General features: G+C 47.2%; 1 long non-coding RNA gene across 1 annotated transcript; it reads right to left on the reverse strand.

Moving 5' to 3' along the window:
- LOC142768584 (uncharacterized) lies at window positions 1-10,122 on the reverse strand. The gene is made up of 3 exons (XR_012885346.1): window positions 10,079-10,122; window positions 3,060-3,119; window positions 1-156 (listed from the first exon to the last, which is right to left on the reverse strand). It is a non-coding gene; the product is annotated as an uncharacterized LOC142768584 (long non-coding RNA).
- Window positions 10,123-13,609: the final 3,487 nt, after the last annotated feature.

The raw sequence follows: 13,609 nt of genomic DNA on the forward strand, positions 1-13,609 counted from the left end.
GATAGGACACGTATCGGGTTCGTACAGTTTCCGCCCGAGCGTTTTCCGCCTGGTGGCGTGAGGGAAGGTTTTGTCGAGTCCAGCGACTGCACGCGTGCGCGTAGAAGTCGTTGCAAGCCGGCTTGGCCTCGTCCACGCCCAGGGAGAGGGCCTCCTCTGCACCGCAGACAGACTTTCAACCTCGACGAAAGAAAAACTAAGGGAATGATTGGTGATTCGATGAACCACTTTTTATAGAACCGAAGCTGTGTCCTAAAATAACAAAAGTTCTAAGTGCTTCCTTTACTAGTATTGAGCATAACAGCGTATTGTTGGCATTTGCTCTGACGGTGCCCATGCAGACAGAAATAAACTTTATCGGCTAATCTGTTTCAATTCTTCCACTCACCACTCTCCTGACTTCCACACTCCCTCTGGTTCCGGCACCACTACACGCGGTCTAACGTTACGTAAACATGACCATGCACGTACCTGACAAAGTTCTGGCATATGTAGACCTAAATTTTCACGTGACTTTGTGGCTTCCATATTTAGGGACCATTTTTTCTTGCACTTCATTTTAGCTCCATTTTTGCCCCGCAATTGAGGTTTTATTAAAAAATAAGCGCCTGAAGATTGTGCCTAAAGAATTGCCAAGGATGCCAAGAGCATTGGCACGGGATGGTATCATCTCTTGAGACGCATAGTGAACTTCTAGACCACAGTGCGACAACCACTATGAAGATGCGCAGATTACGGAGCCACTGAAGCGTTGCTTCATACTGTTTAGTTGTGCTTCTGTAGTAGTTTACTCTCTGATGAGCATGAATAGTTATGTTTTATAAACTTGCGGTGCTGTCGGCCACGATGCTGAACATGAAGTTCCCGAAGATTTTTCGGAGAGTTGTGCTAATCTACTGTCCTACTAATTCACGAGATAACCATACAACGAATGCCAATTTCAATTATTTTAGTTGGAACTCCATTGTTCAGGTTGTGAAGAAGAAGAAGAAGATGCACAATCCTCGGCTCGCCCGAGCGAGCCGAGCGTTAGAGAGGCTGCTGGGTGTGCGTCTTCTGCTTCACGGGGAGATAAAGCAAAACAATGAAGGTAAATGAAAATTACACGGCTAGGTCGTGTGCTAGAAGTAGCATATCTGCAGGCATGTCCAGAATCGAGACCTTCATACTGGCCGCCGACACAAAACAGCATGACAAAGCGCCACCTACAGTACAAGTGTACAGCTCCGAATGAAGCTTGCATAATAAGTGACCTATGTTATACGCCGATTAGGACGGTCATTTGTAGAAGTTGTAGTATATTGAATCGCCAGGATAGCTTACTGTTAAAAGCATTTTTCTTTTTTCGAGGGGGGAGATTCTGTGGTGCGGCTCAGTTGTAACCCTACAAAACAGCTTCAATGATGTGCCTTGTCGAAATAACCATGTCCTTCCCTCTGTCGTGCTCAGCACCTTTGTTGACAAAAAGTTAAAAAAAACATATACCCTGTAAAGCAGACACGAAATCCAGCGACACAGGTTCCCACCAGAATATGACATATATGGGCGTATTTCCGTGTTATAGAAGTACAAAACAATGTAGCATACTTTAATATAACAATCCTGAACGGCATCATGCATCGCACGCATGAAAATTAAGAAAAGGTTGGAACAGTACATCAACAACAGTGACAGACATAGTGAAGTCAAGTAGCGAAAGGCGAAGTGTCGGCGCATGTATGTGTATATTTGTAATAGAAAACCTAGTATTCGTTTCTGTGGCAGTGAACTATCACTCCTGGCTGCGGCAAACATTATTCCCGTCCCACGCCTTTAACATGGTTCCGAGAGATCGAATAATTCTACGTTGAGCAATGCCGCTTGTGTGCCGCACCAGAGAAGGGACCCACAAAAACAGAAGAGCGCGTCCTGTGGCGCCTATGGACATACAAGCTGCTCTGTCCAGCCATACTCAAATATTACGACCCAAAAATAAGTAGGCAGTGTCAGTACTGTGGTAAAGTGGCCATAACTTACCATATGGTCTTGGCCTGCCAAATGAACCCTAAATTAACCCCCATTTCCAACCACACCGAAGAGGACTGGGTGACGACCCTACCTAATAGTTACACACTGATGGAACAGCAAACTCTGGTCCAACTTCGGGCTCTCCATAGGGCCTGCGAGAGGGCAGAGGGCCTTGGTCTTTCGGTTCCTACGTGGGAGCGGCCCGGACTGCTACGGATTCTCCCTAAAAGGGGTGTCAATACGCAGTTTCTAAGGACCACAATAAAGTTCTTTGTCTGTCTGTCTGGTCCAGCGGGCTCGGGTGGTGGCTTCGACTAATGATGTCTCAGACTAGGGACTACCACAAAGTTGTTATCAACCAGCCCGGCGGGGACAAGGGCTATATGACACGGCCAGCTTAGATAAAAATTTTTCTCCTTCCTTCTCGTAGTCTAAAAAACGAAAACCAAAAGGTTCAGTTCCTTGTAAAACAGGCATCTAGTCAAAAGTACGGAAAATGTTTTTGTTTATCTTGCGTGTACAGCGCCTACCTCACAGATTTTCGCTGCAACCTATGAAAAGCGTTGTGTTCGCGCAAACCGATAAGTTCCAGAAAATGAACTTTTGTTAATGGCTGTATACTGTTTTCACTTCAGCGCCAGTTTCTTGAAACTCAACCTATACTTGCGCATGTTCTACACGTGCGCAATCCTGTTGAAAACACTACACGAAGCTCAGTGAGGTGCTTCTATTGAGCGCCGCTTACTTGCATCCAGCGGTAGTTTTGAATCTAAACTACTTAAAAAAGATTTTGTGACGTAAGAACCAAGCGAGAGTGGTCGCCATCGTCTTGCATCCCCAACGGCTCTTTCTGTTAAGTAACGAAGCCATATATAGTTTTTTTCACGGTCAGGAAGTTGTCACAATTGCACAGTAAAGTTCATTTCCATTTGCCGAGCAGCGCAACTGACCATGCAAATGGGGTACGTCGTTCATCTTAACTGTTAGACGAACGCGTGCTGCCCTCTTTATTTTGTTACTTATCATCCTAAACTCAGAAGAAGTTTTCTCACCTTCAGCGCGACAGTCGGAGCTTCGGCAGACGACGACCTTCACGCTGTCGTCTAAGTTGTCTGCGTAGAGAACAAGGCAACGACATTGTTCTAAGTACAGTCGGCGTTCTCAATCGCCCGCCTGAAAGAAGTAAACAATGTTACGGAATTCGCATGTAAACTTCGTTCCCAGTAGAACATAGCGAGTGTAGAAAGTCAAGTGTCAGCTGAAATTAAAAAAAAATATATATATCTAGTTCCAGCAGGCTTGATGCCTTCATTCCCACAGCCAGTTCAATGAAGGCATTGATTCAACATGCCCAGATAGTAGTGCCGCATCTACGCTAGACCACATGCTCTCACTACTGCCTCTCGCTACAGAGTTCTCAGCACCAAAGGAAGAGGAATTGACCTTTGTGCTCAGGAGCTGCGAACTTATACATCAACTAGGGGCACAACGGGAGTGGCCCGCTGCTCTACCGCCTTGAGGTAGTGTTCCTCAGGACCTTAATAAAGTTCTCTGTCTGTCTGTCTCTTGTGCATTCGCCAGAAGGTGACCCTAAGGTGAAAGCCACGTTCTTATTTTTGACGTGATAGCGTTAGAGAACACGTGTCGCAGAAATTCCACCATCAGCGTCAGTACTGTAGGTTGTGAGGAAAAATTATTCGTGAGGAAAAAATCAAGAAGCAAATAAAACGAAGAATAAAAGTTTCGGTCCCACTTAGGATTGAAACCCAGCCGTTCGCGTGCCAAGCAGGTTTCCTCCCCCAAAGCTACGATGTTATGTGCGGGTGTTTCGTGAAAAAACACTACATAAATGCCATGTAGTGGAAGGAGTCTCGTTTACGCATTTTGTTCGGCAGGTGTGACGACAAAAACGAGCCCATTTGGCGATTTGTAGGCACATTTGGGAGGCTACCAAACTACGTCGAAAAAGGCCGGGAAAGTGCAGACATAACCGCTAAAAACACACAGGAACGTTTAAACACATATCATGCCCTTGCAGAGGCATTGATCAAGCAAACAGCAAACGCTATAGATAACGTGCTGCCATCTGCGAGACATTTTGAGACTGTTTATGGCCTCCTAGATTTTGAGCGCGCGGCGTGTATCTTGGAGGTTATGCGGCTCTTGCTTTAGATAAAAAAAACTGTATGTACCATTCGCGCGCGCGCGTGTGTGTCTATGTGCCATTTGTGAGACATCGTGAAAAAAGGTGTCTCGACTACAGCAGAGCGCTGTTCTAGCACAGGAAAGTGGCCATATTGCGCAAACACTGCATCACTATAGATAAGTCGTGCTTGTGCGTGCGCGTTTGTGTGTGCGTGTGTGTGTAACAAAACATATTGTTACAGAGAAAAGGCGTCGGAGAAATATGCTTACTATCGATTTAACAAGCAGGCATACAAGATGGAACCCAGTCTGCACGAGAGCTCTGACATCGTCCTCTTCCTTATCGAGTTTAGAGTTATCCGTGGCGCTACGTAGGATCACATCCCGGTGGCGAAGGCACCGTCTCGGTGCTCGGTTGGTCCGAGTGGTGTCGATTCAGGTGAGAGACGTGCAGAACATCAGAACACGAGCGGGCGCCGGTGCTGTGAAATGGTTCAATTTCATAGGTCACATCGGTAACTTGGCGCACGACACGGTACGAACCCAAGTATGACGAAGTCAGATTTTCGCACAGGCCAGCTCGCCGTGATGGCGTGCTGAGAACGACCGTGTCATCACACTTGAAGGTAACATCGCGGTGGCGGGCGTTGTACAGCAGTCGTTGGCGGTCCTGCAAATCACTAAGACGCAGGCGAGCAGTTTCAAGTGCCTGTAGAGCTCTAGAGATAACATCGTGGGCGTAGTACGATGTGTGGGTATTGGTAGGAAGGAGCCTGTCAAAAGGTAGCGTGGGTTCTCGTCCATACAGGAGAAAAAAAGGCGAGAAACCTGCTGTATGATGCCGGGACGTATTATAGGCAAATGTCACAAATGACAGGACCACGTCCCAGTCACGATGGTTGGTGGAAACGTACATGACGAGCATTTCTGTGATAGTTTGATTTAGCCGTTCTGTGAGCCCGTCGGTGTGAAAGTGATAGGCTGTTTGCACTTGTGTCTTGTAGCACAAGAATGCAATATGTCTTGTATAACCTGGGATAGGAAGTAGCGACCCCGATCGGTAAGTAATTGTCGAGGGGCACCGTGTGACGTCTTCTAGGAGAAAGTTGGCGACGTCGGTTGCACAACTGGTAGGAAGGGCCCGCGTGATGGCATAACGAGTGGCGTAGTCCGTGGCGACTGCTATCCACTTATTCCCAATGACCGATAAAGGGAAAGGTCGAAGTAGGTCAAGACCTACCCTAAAAATTGGTTCTGATGGTATCTGAATGGAATGAAGGCGTCCTGCTGGAAGGGTTGTCGGTTTTTTGTGGTGTTGAAAGGATTTACAAGAAGCGACGTATCGATGGACGGATCGGTACATACCAGACCAAAAGAAGCGACGTCGAACACGGTCATATGTTCTTGAGACTACTAAGTGACCAGCCATTGGGATGTCATGTAACTGCGCGAGGACAGTCTGACGCATATGATGGGGTATGACCAGTAGGAGCTCAGGTCTGTCAAGATGTATGCAGTAGCGATATAATACGGCGTCTCGGAGCAGGAACATACAGAGAGACGGAGGACTTGCGGAACCAGTCAGCCGAAGGATGATATCTCTCAAGTGAGGATCACGAGGTTGCTCATCTTCGATGTTGCCGCAGGCGGAAAGTTCCAGCACGCAAGTAGACTCGCCACTCTCAGGAACATCCAACGGGTCGACTGGATGACGCGACAAGCAGTCGGCATCTTCATGATGGCGGCCCGATTTGTAAACGACTGTGTACGAATATTCTTGTAGGCGTAGAGCCCGTCGGCAGAGACTTCCACTAGGATCTTTTAAGGACGACAGCCCGCATAAGGCGTGATGATCACTGACAACTGTGAATGGCCGCCCATACAAATATGGCCAAAATTTACCCACTGCCCAGACGAGCGCAAGGCATTCACGTTCAGTCATTGAGTAATTTCGTTCCGCTGGCGATGAGAAACGGCTAGCGTATGCAATGACACGCTCGAAGCCATGCTGTTTTCGTGCCAAAACTGCTCCGATTTCATGGCCAATTGCGCCGGTGTGCACTTCTGCTGGAGCGGACATATAAAGTGGCCAAGAATCAGTGGCGTCGCAAGTCTGGCGGTCAGCTTAGCGAATGCTCTGGCTTGTTCAGGTCCCCACACAAAACTCACATCTTTCTTCAGTAGTTCCGTGAGTAGGCACGTGACGGGAAAGAAATTCCGCACAAATCTGCGAGAGTAAGAGCAGAGGCCCAGAAAGATCCGAACGTCATTCGCGGAGGTCGGCAAAGGGAAATCTTTGACTGCGCGGATTTTCTCAGGGTCGGGACGAACACCAGAATCAACAAGGTGACCGAGGACAGTGAGTCGGTGGCGTCCCAAGTGACATTTCGACGAGTTTAAGTGAAGTCCTGCCTTTCGGAAAGCAAAAAGAATAGTTGAGAGACGCTCGAAGTGTGTTTCGAAAGTTGTTGAGAAGGCAATGAGGTCTTCAAGGTGACACAAACAGATTGACCATTTAAAACTGTGAAGAAGAGCGTCCATCATTCGGTCGAATGTATACTATAGCTGGGGCATTGCACAACCCGAACGACATTACTTCAAACTGATAGAGTCCGTCAGGAGTTATGAATGCTGCCTTTTCATGGTCCATGTCATTAACTGCTCTCTGCCAGTACCCGGAACGGAGGTCGATAGAAGAAAAATAATTTTCTCACTAAGGCTGTCAAGGGCGTCATCTATCCGTGGCAGGGGTTGTACGTATTTTTTCGTTACCTTGTTATGATTCCAGTAAATGCCAGCTCTTAAGTAAATGCCAGCTGTTATCTTTCTTTTTGATGAGGACGACAGGCGAAGCCCAGGGGCTTGAAGAAGGCTCAATGATGTTCCGAGGAAGCATCTTGTCAACTTTTTTCGGGTTCACGTGGTGTTCCCTGGAGGATATTCGATAGGGCCGCCGATGTACCGGATTCGCATCGCCGGTGTTAATCCGACGCTTTACCATGGTCGTTTGGCCTAGTGGTCCGTCGTGGAGATTAAAGATGTCTTCATATGACGCAAGAAGGCCACGGAGCGCGTGCACATGCTCGGTAGGGAGACCAGATAGGATCATTTTGGTTATGCCATCTCGGTTAGTGCGCAACTAAAGACTGGGAAGTGACGGTGTATCCTCTGTTAAAGCGAAAATGTTGTAGTGGCTGGCCGAGGCAAGTGTTGCTAGGCATATTCCTCGGGGCAGTACTTGCGCGCCAATTCCAAAGTTCCCATTAGGGAGACATGCCATGTTGTCCTTCATAATGATAATCGTGTGCGGGAACGTTACATTAAACGAAGAGAGGACGGTAGCGTTAGGTGACACCACATAATCTCCATCGGCCACAGGTGGATCGGAAGAGACGTCCGTATACGTCACAGCTCGACATAATCGGTGAATGTACTCGACGGAGCATAGCCTTGGCAGCGCAGGAGCAGGATGGTCAACGGCGTGTAGTAAAGCAAGCTCAACAACACCAACAGAACAGTCAATCAGGGCGCAATGCTCCGACAAAAATTCTAATCCCAGAATGATTTCTTGTGGGCAGTGGTCCAGGGCGTAAAACAAAACAGAAGTATGACATCCAGCCACAGTGACGTGGGCGGCACACATCCCAGTGACAGCTGACGTTGTTTCATCAGCTAATCGGACTACAGTGATAGCAGCAGGCGTAACCACTTTCTTTAGCCGAGCGCGAAGACTAGAGTTCATTACAGATATGTGAGCGCCAGTGTCAATGAGTGCTATTGCGGGTGTTCCGTGTACATTTACGTTGATCAAGTTCTTGTGTCCGGGTAGCATGCGCAGAGAAATTTCGGGTCGTGTAGTCAAGGCAGGCTCACCTCTAGGAGCTGCGCCCGCTAGTTTTCCGAGGGCTGGAGGTGGTAGGAAGGAGAGGGAGAGCGGCGACGGTTAGGTGAGCGGGACAGGCATCCGGATGACGACAGCGAGCGGTTTGGACGATCGGGCATGGGTAGCGAAGCATTGTCGTGGTGGACGTATATTGGCATGAGGGAACCATTAGGTGGGTGCGGGGTGTTGGCGTAGTGCGGCCATGGCCGCCAATTTCAAGAATTACGGCAATCGCATGAAATGTGGCCGACTCGTCTGCAGAAAAAGCAGATAGTTCTATCATCGGAGGTTCGTCATTCAGCCGAGTTCCGGTAACGTGGACGGTTGTACGGACGGTGGGGCATATCAGATACACCAGGTAATTGGTCAGGTCTGTTAACTGGGCAGAGCATCTGTAGTCCTTTGTTGGCCAGTTCCTGGCGGACAACTGTCTGTATAAAAGTTTTTTTTTTTGCACGAGAATCGTCAGTGGCACGGACATGATCAACAATAGGAGATGTGGCCTCGATTTCACGGCGAACGATGCCCACACTATTGTCGGAAGTAGCAGCGGCTGAAGGGAGACGGGTGTCTTCGCAAGTAGACGTGGCAGCCGTGTTGAGAAGACGCGAAAATTGGTGAGTAATACGACGACTTTTCGCTTCTTCAAAGCATCGGCATTCGTTATTGACGTCATCCACTGTCGAAGAGTTGCGGAACACAAGGAGAGTGAAGGCATCATCCGCAATTCCTTTGAGGACGTGCGCGCCCTTTTCGGATTCCAGCATTTCGTCATCAACCGTGCGGCATAGGGTGAGCGCATCCTGAATGTATGTTACGTATGACTCGGTGCAGGACTGCAGTCGTCTGCAGTGTGTAGTAGTGTGCAGTGTGAGAGTGTAGTCCTGCAGGACTGCAGGACTACACCCTCACTGCGCTTTTTCCGTGCGTCGAACTAGATGACTGGAACTCACCTGCAACTCACAACGATTCCCCAACTTGCTGAGCGACAAGAACACGTTTAATCATGTTCTATTCTTTTGGCATTCTTTGAAAGGTGGTTTTTATCTCGATAATTTCACGAAATCATTCAAACCAATGCGACGAAGATCAGACGTGACTAGTGAGTATTTTTCGGCGCCAGTTGGCACCACGATAAGAACACACGGATCGTACTCATCATTGCTACTAGGGCATGGTTACTCAGAATGGTATTTGTGGAATGTATCACACAGAACACGTAGCACTAGTGTCTATGTCGCAGGGCAGCCGAAGTTTTTCTGCTTAACTTTTCTACGCTGTTTGACGTTGAAATAAAATAATTTCGACGCGACAGACGCCATTCAAATTTGGCTAAGAAGACCTATGCATACCAAGTGATTGAATGATGGGCACATCTCGATCTTGAAATTTGACGCCAGTGCTCCTTTAAATTCTTCTAAATATGCAAATATATGTTCCCAACGGCAAGCAGCAAAATGTAAAGGGGTAAAGTGGGACAATTTCTGACTGAGTACATAAACACTCTATCATTACTGGGAAGAAGGCAAAAGTGATGCCATTATTTATTGGCTATCAGCCACTGTTTGTATTATCTTCGGCGAATCTGGAGTTATTGAGCTGTATGATAAGAAATAAAAGGGTGGTTCGCCAAGCTTCCATTGGCTTGTCGCAAAACGAGATATCCATCTTGGGAGATGCGGATGGCAATGGCTGGAGTGACTTGCAGCATGTCCTTTACTTTATTTTCTTCTCTTTTTTCCCAGGAAACGTAAAACTTGTCAATGTTATGTTGCCACTATTGTGTGTTCGACTTCCTTTGTGTTCCGCCGTACTGTTGAACAAAATCATTCGAATTTTCGCTGCCGCTCTTTGGTGCCATTGCAGTATATGTAAATGTGTGTTAGTACACCTATGCAGAAAACGGCTTATACCAGGCATTTTGCACCCCAACAGTCGTAAGATACTTTTGTTTGTTTAGAAGCTTCATTTATGCCAAAAAGTATATGGGCTTGGTGCCGAATACTGCGCCAACATGGGTAAAGCCTGAAGACAATAACTTACCACGAGCCGCTCGTAGGGAGATCGCCCGAAACTTTTCATGTCCTGGGGAAAATAATACACAACTTATCAAGACTTCATAGGGAAGGATGGTCAAAATAAGTAATATAAAGTGGCTTATAGCACGCTGAAATTGACTGATAGAAATTGACTTAGCTGTCAGCGCAATAACATTACTTTCAAAGTTTTTCGAAACCATGAAACACAAACAACTGTGTGCGTTATCAGTGAAATGAAACGCATATTTACCGGCAATAAAGGCGGAGAATTTTTTGCTCGCGATGTCACGCGTCAATTGTCCACACTCACACTACGCATGCGCGACTCTCTTCCTTGGCTCTCTCCAACAGCTGCGCGGTATACTCTATTCACTTCTCTCCTGCCAGCTGCTTGCGCTCACTCGCCCATTGCGCAAGGTAATCCCCTCCCCCTCCTCTCCCACGCTCCTCATCCCTTGTCTCGCAACACCTACGCAGGGAGTGTCTGCTAACCTATGCTCACTCCGCAGCCGGAGTTTTCAACACAACGTTCACGTGATGCGGGGTAATAAACCAAGTTAACAACGTAATGACACGCAAGTTTTACCACAAAGGTAACACCGCAAACCGGTAAACACCACCGTTAAAAACACCATTGAAACTCACCAGGATGCTCCGCATCACTCCATGGTCCCTTTCGGGGAGATGTTGTTATGAAAATATTCGGGTTCCGCAAGCCTTAAGGCAAGTATGACGGTCTCTCAAGTTTAAGAGAGCAAAATGTAGGCGTGACTTCTCATTGAAAATATATCAGAGTCGTAGTTCACACTGCTAAATGTGGTTAGGTACCTGGTAACATGTGCTGTCGATAAAGATTTTGTTCTTTGGCTTACATCTCACAAAAAGGCCGACGACTGGAATCAGTCAGCTGCTCCCCCACAATGTGACACGAATATTATGTGAGCTACTAGATGTTCTTTCTTGTACTAGGTAATTCTTACAAAGATGTTCCTAATAAAACATCATTGTAAGGGCATAGCCAAAGTGATGTTGAATTTCTTCTCTGGAAAGCGTTTCTTCAAAAATTTTATTTATTAATTTCATTTCTTGAAATTCCTTTAAATGAAACCTGATAAACACACTAAGCGAAATTTGTACCTTGGGTTTTAAGCATGTTAACTTCATGCCAAATAAATTTGAAAGACACGTGTTTTTTCCGTAGAGTGCCGCCGAATCACCGAAGAACCGAAATTCGCATGATCATTATGAGTGATACATCGTTCAAATAAGGGCAGAGTGAGATTACACTGTGTAATTTGCACCACAACTTGAAGCTAATTTAGTGCCGCATAAATGACATGGAAGCCTTTGAGCAGCACTTTGACGGAAGCACTCACTGCTCGCTAAGTCACCGAGGCTGATGAGAAAGACGCTAGATGCGAAGAACACCACGAGAACCGACAGCAAGATGAAGGCGACCACGAGAAAACGGCCCGTGGTCTGCATTTTCGATGAAGGCACTGTATGACGGCGCCTGCGTGTGCGACATGTAAGTACCTTCGTTTTAGAGACGATAGTCTTTCTTGAGGATCTTCGACGCAAAATTTTGGTCTGTCTGTCTGTCTGTCTGTCTGTCTGCCTGTACATTTCTCTGTTTGTTCCTTCTTACCGACACCGGGTACTTGAAACGGCCGACCCCATCCGCAGCGCCCACCAATGTTGTTCAAGGTTGAACGTTCGTACTTGCGTAATTGTCAATAAAAACCAATTATTGCACAAGTCTGGGTCACCATAACAACACGTATATATTCTGCATGTGCGTCTTCTACTAGAAAATACATACATAAGTGATTTTAAGGACCGTAGCGCTTATCACGCTGCGCTGATCATGCAGCGGTGGCACGAAAAGGCGAGTTTCAAACGCTTTGCTAAAACGAGATGGTGGTGGCACGGACCCGTCGCCTTGCGTTCTACACTTTATGACGTCTGAGACGGGCGCGCACACCCGTCCCAGAGCCACGTGCTTCGTTTTCCAAGAACACTGCCAGGTGGCGCTCACGTCTCTCGTGTGACGTGACTTGATGCGCTCGTTCGCCCCCGCTGCACGCTGGAGGCACTCTACCCGGAGGCACTACCCGTGACACACGGGCAAAAGTAAAGTACTTTGAAGTAAAGCCCTTTTGTCACCTAAGGGGACCATTTGCAGAAAGGAGTGGCGCTGATGACACACGTCACCGGACTACTGCTTTAGGCGGTGCCTCAGAGGAACGCTGCAGAAAAAATGGCGCTGTTTGGGGAAGCAACAAGAATGGAAATATTAAAAAGAATCTGCGCGTGTACATCACATTCAGCGACGCGGGAGCATAAAACCGTTTTTTTTATTATCTGGTGGCTTATAATGCGCATACCTGTAATTTTCTTTCGCTCTTTTGCGTTTTTAGCAGCAACTTAAGTTTGTCTGGCAACTATGAATAGTTGGTGTTTTGCTGTTTTTGTTTTTTGTCGTGCTTTTTACATGGCTGCGTCCAGCTGGGTCAGTGACGGCGTGCCGCGTTTCATCGTGGTCTTGCAATGTCTCAGCGCAGAGACAGAGATAAAGCAACAGTTGAGCTGGGCCTGACTCTTGTCGCCCTCGGCTCCATCGAAGATGAGCTAAACGCTGCGAAGGCAAGAGTGATGAGCCTCAAACAAAGACTCGTCATGAACATCTTCATTTTGACTGCTTCCGCACTGTCCCCCCGAGCCATCAACCGCGAAAGGTGGGCCTATTTGCGCAACGAATGCTGGTTCGAAGACACATTGCCGTTATTAGGCGACGGCCACTTTAAGCAGTGTTTTTGAGTGAGCCCAGCCACCTTCCGTTTCATTGAAGACAGCCAACGCCCTTCGCTAGAGAGGGTCACAACTAACATGATCGCGCTAGTGACGCAATGCAGGCGTTTGAGAGTATGGACAGACTATAGGCCTTCACTTTTCAACAAATCGCACTGCTGCTGAAAATGAAAACCTTTTCTCAGCGCAAAAAAATACTGACAGGGCCCCGCAGTGTTACGACACGTTTTCTTCTATTGATAAATTATGCACACTGTATGCGAGAGTACTCCCTTCCTGCCAGAAAAGTAGATGCAGGATCTGCTTTTGCGAAAAGGATTTTTCCCGGAAAGGAGTTACACCTTTGTCGTGTGTCACTGGGCCCGAACGCCTTTTCGAAAGATGTCCCCTTGTCTAAAGGACTTCAGGGTGCCCGTGTGTCAGGGACATAACGCAGCGCCTCCATAACACCATTCACCAATTTTCTATCGCAGAACATCGAATAAATAATTTGTTCACTCTCTCCACATGCAGGACTATCGTCTTTCGACGACATTTGCAGATTAACGTGCAAATACGGGGCCAAGTTTTTGAACTAAAACTAATTGAGACAACTAAAAATATTCATACAATTTGTTGCCTAAAAAGTGAGTTGGTTGCCGCTGACTATAATGGTAGCGCAGCATAATAACACACGACAAAAAGACGTAGTACCCTGAATTTGTCTCGTGCTCATCTGACATGA

Source organism: Rhipicephalus microplus, chromosome 1 (genome assembly GCF_043290135.1).
Source record: "Rhipicephalus microplus isolate Deutch F79 chromosome 1, USDA_Rmic, whole genome shotgun sequence".
Lineage (NCBI taxonomy): Eukaryota > Metazoa > Arthropoda > Arachnida > Ixodida > Ixodidae > Rhipicephalus > Rhipicephalus microplus.